Source organism: Nicotiana tomentosiformis, chromosome 1 (genome assembly GCF_000390325.3).
Source record: "Nicotiana tomentosiformis chromosome 1, ASM39032v3, whole genome shotgun sequence".
In the NCBI taxonomy this organism is placed as follows: Eukaryota; Viridiplantae; Streptophyta; class Magnoliopsida; order Solanales; family Solanaceae; genus Nicotiana; species Nicotiana tomentosiformis.
The window spans coordinates 155,314,374-155,330,555 of NC_090812.1; positions in this window are offsets into that span (position 1 = coordinate 155,314,374).

The window sequence follows — 16,182 nt, forward strand, 5'->3', positions numbered from 1 at the left end:
CCACGTTACTTTGGTAGCGACCCTATATTATTTTAAATTAAATCAGTATTTCAAGTTGTTTATAAAAGTAAATTATAATACTTAAATAAAATTGAAAGCTTACATATGCAGTCGAGGCCCGGTCCTCGACCCACCTATCTTGATCCCCCTCTTTCTTCTTCTTCACAACATGTGTCTCCTTGAATAGCTCATCATGACTCATTGGATGTCCATACTTCTTTTCCTGAAAATAAATTAATTTAGTTAATAAACAGAATAGATATACTTAGAAAAGTAAAATAATTTAAGCAATTACGTACCAATCTTCTTTTTATTGTCCCTAGGCTGATCACACCTCCAGTGTGCAAGGAGCCTCCCTTCTCGGATGCACGAGCTTTCTTTCCTTTTTTGCTCTTCTCTAAGAACTCTGCGGTAAGCCATTGCCTTTGCAAACCATTCCACAAATTCTCAAGTAACCAGCCAGGCCTCTTTTTCTTCTTTCTAGCATCCGAGAAAGCATCCGCCAATCTCTTGCGAGCTTTATGATGAAAATTTGTAGCCACTTCCGCGCTTTAGCGGTCTTCCCATACACACTTGCTCTGTATTTCAAAAGTTAAATATTAGATGGAAACATCATAAGTATAAATTATTAAACTGTTTAAAAGAATATTTATACCTTAAATTGATTGAAAATTTGCTCCTTCAGTGAGAATGGGCAATCAGTCCAAGTCGCATAAGGGCCATCATAAAGCTTTCTGATGGCATTGGTGATTATCCTCGTAGCTTTATTACCCGGCCTAAACCTGCAATTTAATAACAAAAACACATTAATATCTTAGTAAAAATGTTACAAATCAATAGACGCAAAAATAATGAATAACACTTACCCATCACCCTCAGGGACTATGATGATCCTGCCATATCGATCATAATGCACTACCTCGTCATCACCATCCGAAGCATGTGTATCAGATGCATGTGAAGACGGTGTAGGCGGGTCAGAGCTAATGCCTCCCAGGCGAAGGCCTGCAATAGATGGAGTCGATGATGAAGATGGTTGCGATCCCTGTGACTGCGACATAGCTGGATGCGACCCAAGTGGATGTGATACCGATGGCTGTGACCCGAGTGGCTGTGACCCGAGTGGCTGTGACATGGGTGGATGCGATCCATGTGGCTGTGATATGTAGGGATGTGATCCATGTGGATGTGATGCAGATGGCTGTGAGGCAGCTGGACTGTATGTCGGACGTATAGTCCTGTGGCCCTGTGATGGAAGACTGGGTGTCTGAATGAAGGTGTACGGCTCGTGATGCTGTGGCAGCTCAGTATAGCCGTGTGGTGGAGGATAAGACATAGGCATCTCTGAAAAAGGTGGACAAGAGGGAGTATTATTTTCTACCCTCCTCTTTCCCTTCCTACCCTTTTCTCGACCCCGAGAACTAGTAGGGTCATTGTTACCTTGACCCTTGCCTGCCATCTGCATAATATAATACACATTTAGATTGAAACATATAAGAAACTAGCTATAAAACGAGAGTGCTTTAAAACACCAACTTTTTAATCCTCATCGACGTATTGTTCCTCGTCCGAGAATTCTTCGTCCTCACTTGTTTGAGCTTCATCAGTTGATTCCTCGTCCTCATTTTCTATAATTGTTACTTCATTTATATCAACTTCTTCCAATATGCGTTCAGGATGTTCCAAATCATTTTCTAACTGATCGTCCACTATTTGGTGAATATTGGAGATATCGTTTTGATATGCAACATCTAACACATTCTCGACTTCCACCCTACCTACAGGCTTAGTTTTTATTATAACCCACCAATCAGACTTATTCCGCCGTAATGGATAATGAGCATAATACACTTGCCTATCGTTATGTGCAATTATGAAAGGATCATAGCGATCATACTCCCTCGTATGATTAACCTCCATTATGTTGTATTGGTTGTGTACTCTTGTACCTCTTGTTGGATTTGGGTCAAACCACTTGCATCTAAAGAGTATCAATTTCTTATATGGCCAACATGTATATTCTAGTTGTAATATTTCTTTGACCACACCATAATAATCAATATCTCCAACTTGATTTCCATCACCACATAGAACCCACACCCCGCTGTTGTTGCTATTTTTATTTTTAGAGCAATCCTCTGTATGAAACTTATAACCATTCACTACGTACTTAGACATTGTTGTGACCTGAAGCCCAGGTCCCCAAGATATATTTTTCAAAAATTGATTTACACCATTATTTGGATTATTTACCTACATAGAGTTAAAAAAAGTCATAAGTTAGCACAACTTATGAATCAATTTTTATACATTCAAACTGTTTGAACCACGTATCAAATATCGTATATACAGCATCATAGCCAAATTGACCCACAAAGTGACTGTGACATATCAAATATTTTTAGTAGTTGCATCAATATGTAGTCACAGTAAATTTTACATTTTGATAACTAATAAATCAATACTTACTTGAGAAATGGTACAACTTCGGGACAATTTAGCAACATATGAAGTGTAGCTGACTTGTACTCCATATCACTCAAACTTCTCTTTCTAACATTCTTAGAACATCGGCCTGGTTGATTGAATATGGACATTGGTGGATATAATGGATCATTCACACATTCGACCGTGTGCCTATTGGGCCTATTCCTAGAACATGGCACGTTACTCTCAAAATAATAAGAACAAAAATGTGCAGTTTCCTTTGCAAGATAGGCTTCGCATATAGATCCTTCAATCTTATTCCTCTGCTTAACAAATTGTTTGCATTTGCCAATTGTCCTACATAATCTCATGTTAGCCAATAACATTTAAATAAAATAGAATAGTACATCAAACTTATAATATTACCTCTCAAAGGGATACATCTATCTGCATTGAACATGCCCTCCAAGTCGTGCCTCGTGTACAAGGTGTATTGGAAGGTGTTCCATCACATCAAAGAAACCACATGGGAATATTTTTTCCATCTTACTAGAAATTACAGGGATGTTCTGGTCCATCCGAAGTAGGTTTTCTTCCCTTAATGTGGTAGAACACAAGTCTTTGAAAAACAAACTAATCTTTGTGATGGGTTTCCAGATTCTTTCAGGCAAACCACAAAATGCAATAGGCACTAAGGTCTCCATGAAAACATGGCAGTCATGACTTTTCAAATGGCTCAACTTCCCTACCTCCATATCTACTTTTTTCCAAGATTCGACGCATAACCCTCAGGCATCTTTAATTTCGTAACCCAATCACAAATTTGTCGTCTTTCCTCCAAAGTGAATGTGTAACTTGCTTTGGGCTTGAACACCTTACCATTGTTTGCTATCTGCAAGTATAATTCAGGCCGCCTGCAATATTCTTGTAAGTCCATTCTAGCCTTCGGGTTATCTTTTGTCTTACCTTTAACATCCATCACTGTGTTGAACAAATTATCAAAATAATTCTTCTCAATATGCATGACATCAAGGTTGTGTCGGAGAAGATTATCCTTCCAGTAAGGCAACTCCCAAAATATACTCTGTTTCGTCCAATTATGATTAACACCATATCCGGGGAATCTATAAGGTGGAGCCTCAGTAACTTTACTGAAGTTCTGGACCCTCTCCCAAATTTTCTCACCTGAAAGTATCGGAGGTGGAGAATCATATTCCACTTTATTCTTTTTGAATGCATTTTTCATCCTTCTAAACTCATGATCATCAGGCAAGAATTGACGGTGACAATCAAACCATGATTGCTTTCGGCCATGTTTCAAAGTGAACGCTTTACTATTTTCCATGCAGTAAGGACAAGCTAGCTTCCCAGCAGTCATCCACCCAGACAACATTCCATACGCAGGAAAATCATTAATAGTCCACATTAAATTAGCACGCATATTAAAATTCTGCTTGGTTGATATGTCATATGTTTCAACACCATCATACCACAATTGTTTTAGCTCATCAATCAAAGGTTGCAAATATACATCAATCAAACTTTTCGGATTACGTGGTCCGGGGATAATACAATTTAAGAATATATATGGACTAGTCATACACAACTCAGGTGGTAGATTATAAGTTGTAAGAAAGACAGGCCAACATGAATATGGTGTCGCAGATATAGAAAAAGGCGTGAATCCATCGGCACACAGACCTAACCGAATGTTCCTTGGTTCACTAGCAAAATCTGATATGTCCTATCAAAGTGCTTCCAAGCTTCTCCATCTGAAGGATGACACATAACACCAGGTGGTCTTCTATTTTCAAAATGCCATCTCATATGAGGAGCAGAACTCATCGACGCATATAACCTCTTTAACCTAGGTATAAGAGGTAAATAATGCATTGCCTTGACAGCGACCATATTCCCGCTGGAAAGCCTCTTGAAACGAGGCTTTTCGCAAAATTTACAACTGTCTAAAGTTGCATCATCTTTATAATATAACATGCAACCATCTTCACAACAATCAATTCTCATTGACGAAAGTCCTAGCTTAGAAACCAATCTCTTCGCCTTATAGAAATCACCAGGTAAGTTGATATTAGGGTCAACTAGTTCACTCATAAGGTCATTGAAACAGTCCATGGCTGCTTGAGAAATATTCCAATTAGATTTGATACTTAGTAATCTAACTGCAACAGACAGCTCAGAGTGCGGACTTCCTTCACGTAGTGGACGACTAGCTTCCTCTAACTGTTTATAAAAACATTTTGCGTCATCATTAGGAGTTTGTTCAACATTTTTATTGGGCTCACCCCCAAAAGCATCCGCAACCATATCCTGAATTCTAGAATCAAGATTTGTATTCTCCACCGACCTACTACTTTCACCAACAACCATGTTGTGAAATATCTCATGGCTACCATCGATCTCTCCATGATTAGTCCACACAAAGTAATTCTCTATAAACTCCTTCCTATAAAGATGAAGCTTAACTTCCTCCGATTTTTTAAACTTCATACAATCGCACTTGACACAAGGGCACCTAATTACTCCTTCACTTTGGTATGGTGGAAGTGACATTGCATGTCTAATAAAGTCATCAACCCCTTCTACAAAATCCTCCCGCAATCCCCGCCGATTAGGATAATTTCTATTGTACATCTAAGTACGATGTTCCATCTATACAAATAAAACAAGAATAAATTAATTTATTCTACAATTATAAATTAATTCTATCTTTTTTAGTTAATTCAAGATAATTATTTTTTCCTAATTACACCAATTTATATCCTAAAAGTTCAATTCATATCAAAAAGGTCCAATTCATATCTTAAAAGTTCAAATTATATCCTAAAAGTTCAATTCACAAGAACAAATCCTAAAAACTAAAATTTCAATTCATATCCTACGAGTTTAAACATAAACTAACTAAACTAAAGAAATTCAACCCATACCCTAAACTAAACTAATTCATAAATAATTGACTAATTAACAAAACTAATTAGTTAATAAAATTAATTAACAAAACTAATTAAAACAAGACCTAAACCCTAATCCTCAATAAAATGCAATGTTCAAATAATTAAAACACTAATCAATTGAAACTAATTCATAACTAATTAACAAAATCTGGAAATAATAAATAAATGGGTTCTAATTCAAACCTAGAATTTGTAGGAGATGGAGAAGGAGATCTAGGGGCGGCAATGGCAGGGAGTTTGCGTCCAACCTGGATGATTTTTGGTCGCATTTTTTGACCGACCAACGTTGGTCGGAAATAGTTGGTCGGTTTTTAGCAGATTTTTAGTAGTGTGTGTGTAAGAACGAAGAGCAAGATACTTTGTAAATAAATTAAAAAATAGGCTCATAATCGCTAAAACACATCGAGAGGAACATAAGAAGATAATCATTAACCTAAATATACTCTGTACTATTAGCTTTGAAGGATCCGAAATTAAGCTTCTAAAACCTAAACCCCGCAACCTAAAATTGGAAGAGATGAAGGAAAAGAAAGCATAAGGGTTAGATAATATCGAGTTAAGAACATAAAAAGAGATGAAAAAACAAAAGCAAAAGTAGGAAGCAATAAAGGAGTTAGAATTAAAGGCTAAGACTTCAGCAATTGCACCAAAAATATCTAACTATTAATATTGTCAAACTAAAAATACCAGAAAAGGGAGTCCAGAATAAGACTTTCTAAGTCTTAAAGCAATTATGAAATCTTTAAACATAATACTGTCCAAGTCAAAGACAAATTCGAGTTCCAGTAAAAGAATGCTTGTGCCACTGGGAAGATAAAAACATAGGAGACACAACATTTATTCTGAAAGATTTCAAAAGCCTAATTATTAATAGTAATTAATGGAGTTCTTATAAATTAATTGATGCTCTTCCATAATTAAAATCTTTCCTTACTGTTAACTCCAAATCTTTACAAAAATTTTCTTACGTATTTAAACCATTCAGGCTAATTAATAGAGTTATTATAAATTAGTTGTAGCTCTTTCATACTTAAAATATTATTTTATTTTTAACTCTAAATCTTCTCAAAATCTTTATGTACGTATTTAAATCATTCACCCTTTTAGTTTTAGGATTTCCATATTTCAGGATCTAATTATTTATTAAAAGTTTGATAAAATTTCAACTTTATTCAATATGTATTGTATTTATGGAGGATAAAAAAGGTGATCTTTGCTAAAGCCCTCCGTACTTTTTCATATATAGTATAGTATATAAATATTGTAATGACAGTCAGTCATTTTAACTTTTAGAATCTCGTTCCCTAAAATAAAATTTCCGTATGTGCTTTTATTGATTTATGACTCGCGGAGATGAATGGTTCGGGATACAAGCAGATGAGAACTGATTCTGGTAGTCAGTGGAATGGGGGTTATAATGGAAGGCAAAATTATGGAGGATATGGATATGGTGCATCGCAAAATCAGGATTCTGGCATGTATGCTACTGGAGCAGCTTATGGAGCATCCTCTAATGGCTACGGGAATCACCAGTTAGCTGATCTCTAGTGGACTCTGGCGCTAAATGAGAGATTGCCAAAGCTCTCTTCTTCTACTTTGGGGGATCAAATTTATATATGACTTATAAGCTTAAAGCATAGTGTTTGATGAGAGATTTGTAGCTGGATTTATTTTATGCTTAGTGAATCCAAGATATGTTAAACCTAAACTTAGAATGATCGGTGAACTTCGATTTTTCTACTGCTATTTTCCATCTCTTAAAGAAAAAAATGTGTTTGGGTTGAAATCGGAACACTTGGTTCCTTAAGTTGACTTTAAATGACCAAGTTTGACTTCGGTCTAATATTTTGAGAAAACGACCCCGGAAGCGGGATTTTACGGTTCCAATAGGTTCGTATGATATTTTCGGACTTAGGCGTATATTCGAATCGGGTTTTGGATAACCCGAGAGCGTTTTGACGCTTAATAGTAAAAATCAACTATTTGAAAGTTTTAAAATTCTTTAAATTTGGTCTGGAGTAGGTTTTTGAGTAATTGAAGTTTGTTTGAAATTCTGAGTTTGGGAATAGTTCCGTATAGTGATTTAAGATTTGATATTCTTTTACACGTTCCGAGAGTTCGAGCGAGTCTGCTTTATGATTTCAAACTTGTTGGTATGCTAGGACGGGGTCCCCGAGTGTCAATCGGACGAGGCTCGGACCAAGTTGGAAGTTGGAAGCCAAAACTGAAGCTCCCAGCTACTGTCAGAATCACACCTCCGCTTGGCCAGCCGCAGGTGCGACATTAGCAGATGCGGCAGTAGCTCGCAGATGCGAGTCCTTGTACGCAGAAGCGGAAAAAAGGAAGGGGTAGTGGACCGCAGATGCGGATGATTTACGCACATGCGAACGCGCAAGTGCGAAGAAATGTGCGCAGATGCGACCTTGGCCCAGGCGAGTAAAACTCGCACCTGCGAGAATTTTCCGCAGGTGCGGAAATGCATGTTGGACAGAATGGTTAAAAAGTTAGGGCTCAGACACTTTGAGCCCATTTTCCCTCTATTTCCGGGCGATTTCAGAGCTTTTGAGAGGGGGTTTCAACTAGCAATTGGAAGGTAAGTTAATTCTACACCCCTTGAGTTAAATACATAAATTATGGGTAGATTATAGCTAGTAAATCTTAGAAATCAAGGGTTTAGGTGAAAAACCTAGATTTTTATAAAAATAAGATTTTAACCACGAAAATGGTTATGGAATTGGATAGAAATTATGCATTTGAGTTCTTGAGATTATGAGTAACGTTTTCATCTAAAAATTTCCGAAATCCGGGTACGTGGGCCCGGGGTAAATTTTAGGAATTTTACCGTTTTGGTTAGGGTAAATTATTTAATAACCTAAATTCAAATTATTGAACATGTATTAATTATTTTGTATAATATTTGGATAGTTTCAAATTTATCGGCGTCGAATCGAGAATTAAACGCGATGTGATAATCGAAAAGTGGACTTTGAGACAAGGTAAGTCTCTTGTCTAATCTTGTAAGGGAGAAAGTACCCCATAGGTAATTGAATTAATAATTATTGTTAATTGCGGGGGTTACGTATGCACGAGGTGACGAGAGTCCGTGCGTAGCTACTATTAATGCTAAAGTCCGGGTAGTTTAGGATTCAAAGCATGAATTACTTGTGTGAATTATATTCTTTATTTATTTAAATTATTTAATGTATATATTGTGAATTGTTAGGGAAGATATTAAAAGGTGAAATTCTTATATGCTTAATTTTTGTTTAAATTAATTAATTGATGGAATAAATTGTGTATTCTCTCTAATAAATCTTACAATAAATACTCTCATTTCGGAGGTACATAAGAAAATATCCTCCTTTCTTGTGGATCGGGCCGAACGCCTCGGCAGGATAGATGCATCTATGGATCGTGCCGCACGTCCCTCGGCAGTATACACGACACTCTGGATCGGGCCGTACGTCCTCGGCAGAAATCGTGATTAATAATAATAATAATAAATACACGATATTTTGATAGTTTATTGTAACTTGTGAAGCTAATTGATAAATTGAAAAGTATTGGGACTTGAAGGAATTTAATTAATACATTGGGAATTGTTGCATTTGGAATAATTTAATTATTTATGCTGATTTAGTGAAATTATTATTAACTCTGTGAGTCATGCTGAATTAAATAAATTCTATTTCATCCTATTTATTATTTTTGACCCTTAGTAAGTGTCAAAGTCGACCATCTCGTCTCTAGCACTTTGTGATTAGGCTTGATACTTACTGGGTACACGTTGTTTACGTACTTATACTACACTTGCTGTACTTTTTTGTGCAGGATCTGAGACAGGTACTTGTGGAGGACCTATCATCACACATCTTCGTTATCCAGAGGCGTAGTGGTGAGCTGCCTTTATGAGCCGTCCTGCAGCTACCAGTGCCTCTCTTTGTATTTTTCATTCTGTCTATTTTTATTTCAGACAATATTTGAAGTTTTGTAAAATCTACTAGATACTCATACACTTGTGACATCAGGTCTTGGCACACACATTGGTAGAATTTGATGTCTTATTATTTTCTTGGATTTAAATCTAATCGATATATGTTTAATTTATTAGTTGGCTTGCCTAGTTGTAGTGTTGGGCGCCATCACGACCTTTAGGTGAAATTGGATCGTGACAACATGGTATAAGAGCCCTAGGTTCATGTAGGTCTCATAAGTTATGAGCAGACCTAATAGAGTCTTGCGGATCGATATGGAGACGTTTTTACTTATATTCGAGAGGCTATAGGGTGTTAGGAAACTACTTTTCTTCATCTTCTATCATGCAATTGATGCAATACTAAATTTCTTTCTCTTACTCTCTCACAGATGGTAAAAACGCGCACGAATGAGGCTTCAGACCAGGGAAGAGCTACTCCCCTAGTTGCTAGAGGCTGAGGCAGAGGCCGGAGGAGGGCTCCAGCCCGTGGTAGAGGTAGAGGATGTCCCAAGACTGTTACAGTTATTCCACCAGTGGGTCCAGCAGAGGATCTCATTATTAAGGAGCAGGGTGCAGTGCCTGTGGTAGAGCCAGCTCCGGTGGATTTCACATCTGCACCGGGATTTTAGGATGTTATGGGTCATATGTTGCGATTCATGGACACTATGACTCAGGCCGGTTTATTTCCGGTAGACCCAGCCACATCTCAGGTGGGCGGGGGAGCACAGACCCCTACCGCGCAGGCTCATGGACAGGCAGATGCTGTATATCAGACCTAGGGTGTACTACCCGTAGGTGGAGCCCAACCAGTGGAAGCAGCTACACTTGAGCCCAGGCTAGTTGCAGCCGCAGATCCGCAAAAACTATTGGATAGATGGACTAGAATACACCCTCCTGCCTTTGGGGGTGAGCGCACATGAGGATCCCATGACTTCATTGATCGGTGCAGGGACAGACCGCACAACATGAGGATATTGGAATCTCATGGGGTTGACTTTGCTACTTTTCAGCTAGAGGGCAGGGCCCGTATATGGTGGCAATATTATGTTCTTGGAAGACCAGCAGGTTCTCCTCCCATAACTTGTAACATGTTCACCCGTATCTTCTTGGACAGGTATATTCTATCCTCCTAGAGGGAAGAGATGCAGTTTCAGTTTGAGAAGATCCAGCAGGGTCAGATGTCAGTGACCGATTATAAGGCGAAGTTCTCTGAGTTATCTTGCCATGCACTTATGATACTCCCTACTGAGGCAGAGAGAGTGCAGAGGTTTGTAGCTGGTTTACATAATGGCATTCAGGCCACTATGGCTCGAGAGGTTGAGATGGGTACTTCTTATGATCTAGTCGTGGAGATAGCCTGGAGGATTGAGAATGTACGTCAGCGGAGCCGAGAGCAGGTTATGAGAGCTAAGCGGTTCAGGTATTCTGGAGAGTTCATAGGTGCTCCTTCTAGGGGGACGAGGTCAGTTCATGAGAGGGTAGTCCAGATCTAGCACCACCGCCTCCTCGAGGTGCTCCAGTGCGACCTTATCTCAGTGCTATACCAGAGAGTTCTTACCGCCCACCGTCTATTCAGGGTTCTTCCAGTGGGTTTTCAGGTCCTCAGAGCCAGACTTCTAGTTAGCGGCTTATTGCACCGTAAAGTTATTACGAGTGTGGGGATCCCAGTCATATACAGAGATTCTGTCCTAGGTTGCGGGGTAGACCAGTGCAACAGGGTCACTAACCTCTGATTACCGCACCAGTTGCTCCACCAGTCATCCGACCACCAAGAGGTGGAGAACATGTGGGTAGAGGCCATCCTAGAGGTGGAGGTCAGCCAGGTGGAGGCCAGCCAGTTGGCGCTCCAGCTCGGTTCTATGCTTTTCCAGCCATACCAAATGCAGAGGCCTCAGATGCCGTGATTACATGTATTATTTCTGTTTGCGGCAAAGATGCCTCAGTATTATTTGATCTAGGATCTACGTATTCATATGTGTCATCTATATTCATTCCATTACTAGGTGCTTCTTGTGAGTCCTTGAGTACTCATGTTTATGTGTCCACTCTTGTGGGCGATTCTGTTACTATGAATCGGATCTACCGGTCGTGTATTATTACATTCTGTTGTTATGAAACTAGAGTAGATCTCTTATTGCCCGAGATGACCGATTTTGAAATTATTCTGGGCATGGACTGGTTATCTCCATATCACGCTATTCTAGATTGTCATGCCAAGACTGTTACCTTGTCTATTCCAGCATTGCCTAGGCTGGAGTGGAAGGGTTCGTCTACTAGTTCCTTCAATCGGGTTATTTCTTTTATAAAGGCTCAACACATGGTTGATAAGGGTTGTTTAGCTTATCTAGCTTATGTTCAGGATACTACTACATAGACTCCGACTATTGATTCAGTGCCTGTAGTTCGGGAGTTCTCCGATGTATTTCCTTCAGACCTTCCAGGTATGCCACCTGATCGTGATATTGATTTCTGTATTGACTTGGCTCCAAATACTCAGCCTATATCCATCCCACCGTATCGCATGGCTCCGAAAGAATTGAAAGAACAGCTTGAGGAGCTACTAGCCAAAGGGTTCATCAGACTGAGTGTATCGCCTCTGGGTGCACTAGTATTATTTGTGAAGAAGAAGGATGGAACAATGCGAATGTGTATTGATTATCTCCAATTGAACAAAGTCACTATTAAGAACAAGTACCCGTTGTCACGTATTGATGATCTATTTGACCAGTTACAGGGCACCAGGGTGTTCTCTAAGATCGACTTGAGGTTGGGGTATCATCAAGTGAAGATTTGGGATTCAGATGTTCCAAATACTGCTTTTCGTACTAGATATGGTCATTATGAGTTTCTGGTGATGTCTTTCGGTTTAACTAATGCCCCGACAATGTTTATGGATCTGATGAACATGGTATTCCGCCCATATATTGATTCATTTGTCATTGTCTTTATTTATGACATTTTGATTTACTTTTGCAGTAAGGAGGAGCACGAGCAGCATATGAGAGTAGTGCTTCAGACGTTGAGGGAACATAAGCTATATGCTAAGTTCTCCAAATGTGAGTTTTGGCTAGAGTCTGTAGCATTTTTGGGGCATAATTTATCGGGTGAGGGTATTGAGGTTGATCTCAAGAAGATTGAGGCAGTTCAGAATTGGCATCGTCCCATTTCAGCGACTGAGATCAGGAGTTTTCTGGGTTTAGCAGGTTATTATCGTCGATTCATGGAAGGTTTTTCCTCTATTGCAGCGCCTTTGACCAAATTAACCCAGAAGGGTGCTCCGTTCCGATGGTCTAATGATTGTGAGCTGAGCTTTCAGAAGCTCAAGACAGCATTGACTACAGCACCAGTGTTAGTGTTGCCTTCCGGTTCGGGGATGTATACAATGTATTATGACGCTTCACACGTTGGTTTGGGTTGTGTATTGATGCAGGAAAGGCGTGTTATTGCATATGTTTCACATCAGCTGAAGACTCACGAGAATAATTATCCAGTACATGATTTGGAGTTAGTTGCGATTGTTCACGCTCTTAAGATTTGGAGGTATTATCTTTATGGGGTGTCCTGTGAAGTTTATACTGATCATCGCAGTTTGAAACATTTGTTCAAGTAAAGGGACCTAAATTTGAGGCAGCGCAGATGGCTGGAGTTATTAAAAGATTATGATATTACTATGCTGTATCATCCGGGCAGAGCAAATGTGGTTGCAGACGCCTTGAGTAGAAAGGCGGAAAGTATGGGTAGTTTGGCTTTCATTTTAGCAGAGGAAAGGCCATTAGCTTCAGATATTCAGTCCTTGGCTAACAGACTTGTGAGGCTGGATATTTCAGAGCCCAGCTGAGTTCTTGCATATGTTGTGGCCCAAGTACCATTTCTCGGAGAACCATCAAGTGTGGATCATCATACTGGCGAGCCTTGATCTATTGGTGCGGATGGTGTTCTGCGACTCCAAGATCGTTTGTGTGTTCCTAATATGGATGGATTGAGGAAACAAATTCTAGAAAAAGTACATAGTTCTCGGTATTATATTCATCCAGGTGCTACGAATATGTATCGTGACTTGAGGCAGCATTATTGGTGGCAGCGAATGAAAAACGATATAGTTAAGGATGTAGTTAGGTGTCTGAATTTCCAACAAGTTAAATATGAGCACCAGAGGCCAGGTGGCCTACTTCAACAGATGACTATACCAGAGTGGAAATGGTAACGTATCACTATGAACTTTGTAGTTTGGGTTGCCGTGGACCTTGCGGAAGTTTGATGAAGTTTGGGTCATTGTTCACAGGTTGACCAAGTCGACACATTTTATTCCTGTTGTGACTAGGTATACTTCGGAAAGGTTGGACCAGATTTATATTCAGGAGATAGTTCGGTTGCACGGTGTGCCAATTTCCATCATATCAGATAGGGTTCCTCAATTTACTTCACATTTCTGGAGAGCAGTATAGAGTGAGTTGGGGACTCGTGTAAAGCTCAGCACAACTTTTCATCCGCAGACCGACGAACAATTTGAGCGGACAATTCAAATTTTGGAGGATATGCTCAGGGCATGTGTGATTGACTTTGGAGGTCAGTGGGATCATTTCTTGCCTTTGGCCGAGTTTGCTTATAATAACAGTTACCAATCCAGCATCGAGATGGCTCCATTTGAGGCTTTATATGGTTGGGGATGTCGTTCGCCCATCGGATGGTTTGATCCCGGTGAGGCTAAGTTATATGGTACTGATTTGGTGAAGGATGCCTTGGAATAGGTAAAGTTGATTCAGGAGGAACTTCGTACAGCACATTCCAGACAGAAGAGTTACGCGGATCAAAAAGCGTGTGGTTTATCATTTATGGTAGGTGAAAACGTTCTCTTGAAAGTTTCGCCAATGAAGGGAATCATGAGATTTGGGAAAAAGTGGAAATTGAGCCCAAGGTTTATACGCCCATTTGAGGTGTTGAGACGAGTTAAGGAGGTTGCTTATGAACTTGCATTGCCTCCCAGTATATCGGGATTTCATCCGGTTTTCCATGTATCTATACTCCGGAAGTATCATGCCGACCTGTCACATGTGTTGGACTTCAGCACGGTTCAACTAGATAAGAGTTTGGGTTATGAAGAGGAGCCATTTGCCATTGTTGATAAACAAGTTCGCCAGTTGAGGTCCTAGAGGATTTCTGCAGTAAAAGTCTAGTGGAGGGGCCAACCAGTCGAGGAAGCGACTTGGGAGGCCGAAGAGGACATGCGGAGCAAGTATCCACACTTATTTAGCACTCGAGGTATTATTCTAAACCCGTTTGAGGACAAACGTTTGTTTAAGAGGTGGAGAATGTAATGACCCAACCGTTCATGTTAACTTTTAGAATCTCGTTCCCTAAAATAAAACTCCCCATACGTGCTTTTATTGATTTATGACTCGCAGGGATGGTTGGTTCGGGATTTGGAAGTGTTTGGGTTGAAATCGAAATACTTGGTTCCTTAAGTTGACTTTAAATGGCCAAGTTTGACTTTGGTCAACATTTTGAGAAAACGACCTTAGAATCTGGATTTGACGGCTCCAATAGGTTCGTATTATGATTTCGGTCTTGGGCGTATGTTCGAATCCAATGTTGGATAACCTGGGAGCGTTTTGACCCCGAGTGTCAATCGGACGAGGCTCGGACCAAGTTGGAAGTTGGGAGCCAAAACTGAAGCTCCTAGCTATTGTCAGAATCGCACCTGCGCTTGGCCAGCCGCATGTGCGGCTGTAGATCGCAGGAGCTAACCTCGCAGATGCGAGTTCTTGTGCGCAGGAGCGGAAAAAAGGAAGGGGACGTGGACCGCAAATGCGGATGATTTGCAAACCTGCGAATGCACAGATGCAAAGAAATGTGTGTAGATGCGACCTTGGCCCAAGTGAGTGAAACTCACACCTGCATGGATTTTCTACAGGTGCGAAAGCCGCAGGTGCGGTACACCTTCCGTAGGTGCGGAAATGCCTGTTGGACAAAATTGGTTAAAAAGTCGGGGCTCAGACAATTTGAGCCCATGTTTCCTCCATTTCCGGGCGATTTCAGAGCTTTTGAGGGAGAGGGGGGTTTCAACTAGCAATTGGAAGGTAAGTTAATTCTACACCCCTTGAGTTAAATACATAGATTATGGGTAGATTATAGCTATTAAATCTTAGAAATCAAGGGTTTAGGTGAAAAACCTAGATTTTTATAAAAATGAGATTTTAACCACGAAAATGGTTATGGAATTGGATAGAAATTATATATTTGAGTTCTTGAGATTATGAGTAACGTTTACATCCGAAAATTTCTGGAATCCGCGTACGTGGGCCCGAGGTCAATTTTAGGAATTTTACCATTTTAGTTAGGGTAAATTATTTAATAACCTAAATTCAAATTATTGAGCATGTATTAATTATTTTGTTATATATTTGGATAGTTTCAGAGTTTTCGGCGTCGAATCGAGAATTTAACGCGACGTGGTAATCGAAAAATGGACTTTGAAACAAGGTAAGTCTCTTGTCCAATCTTGTGAGGGGAAAATTACCCCATAGGTAATTGAATTAATAATTATTGCTAATTGAAGGGGCTACGTACGCACAAGGTGATGGGAGTCCGTGCGTAGCTACTATTAATGTTAAAGTCCGGGTAGTTTAGGACTCAAAGCATGAATTACTTGTGTGAATTATATTTTTTATTTATTTAAATTATTTGATGTATATATTGTGAATTGTTAGGAAAGATATTAAAAGGTGAAATTCTCATATGCTTAATTTTTGTTTAAATTAATTAATTGTTGGAATAAATTGTGTAGTCTCTCGAATAAATCTTACAATA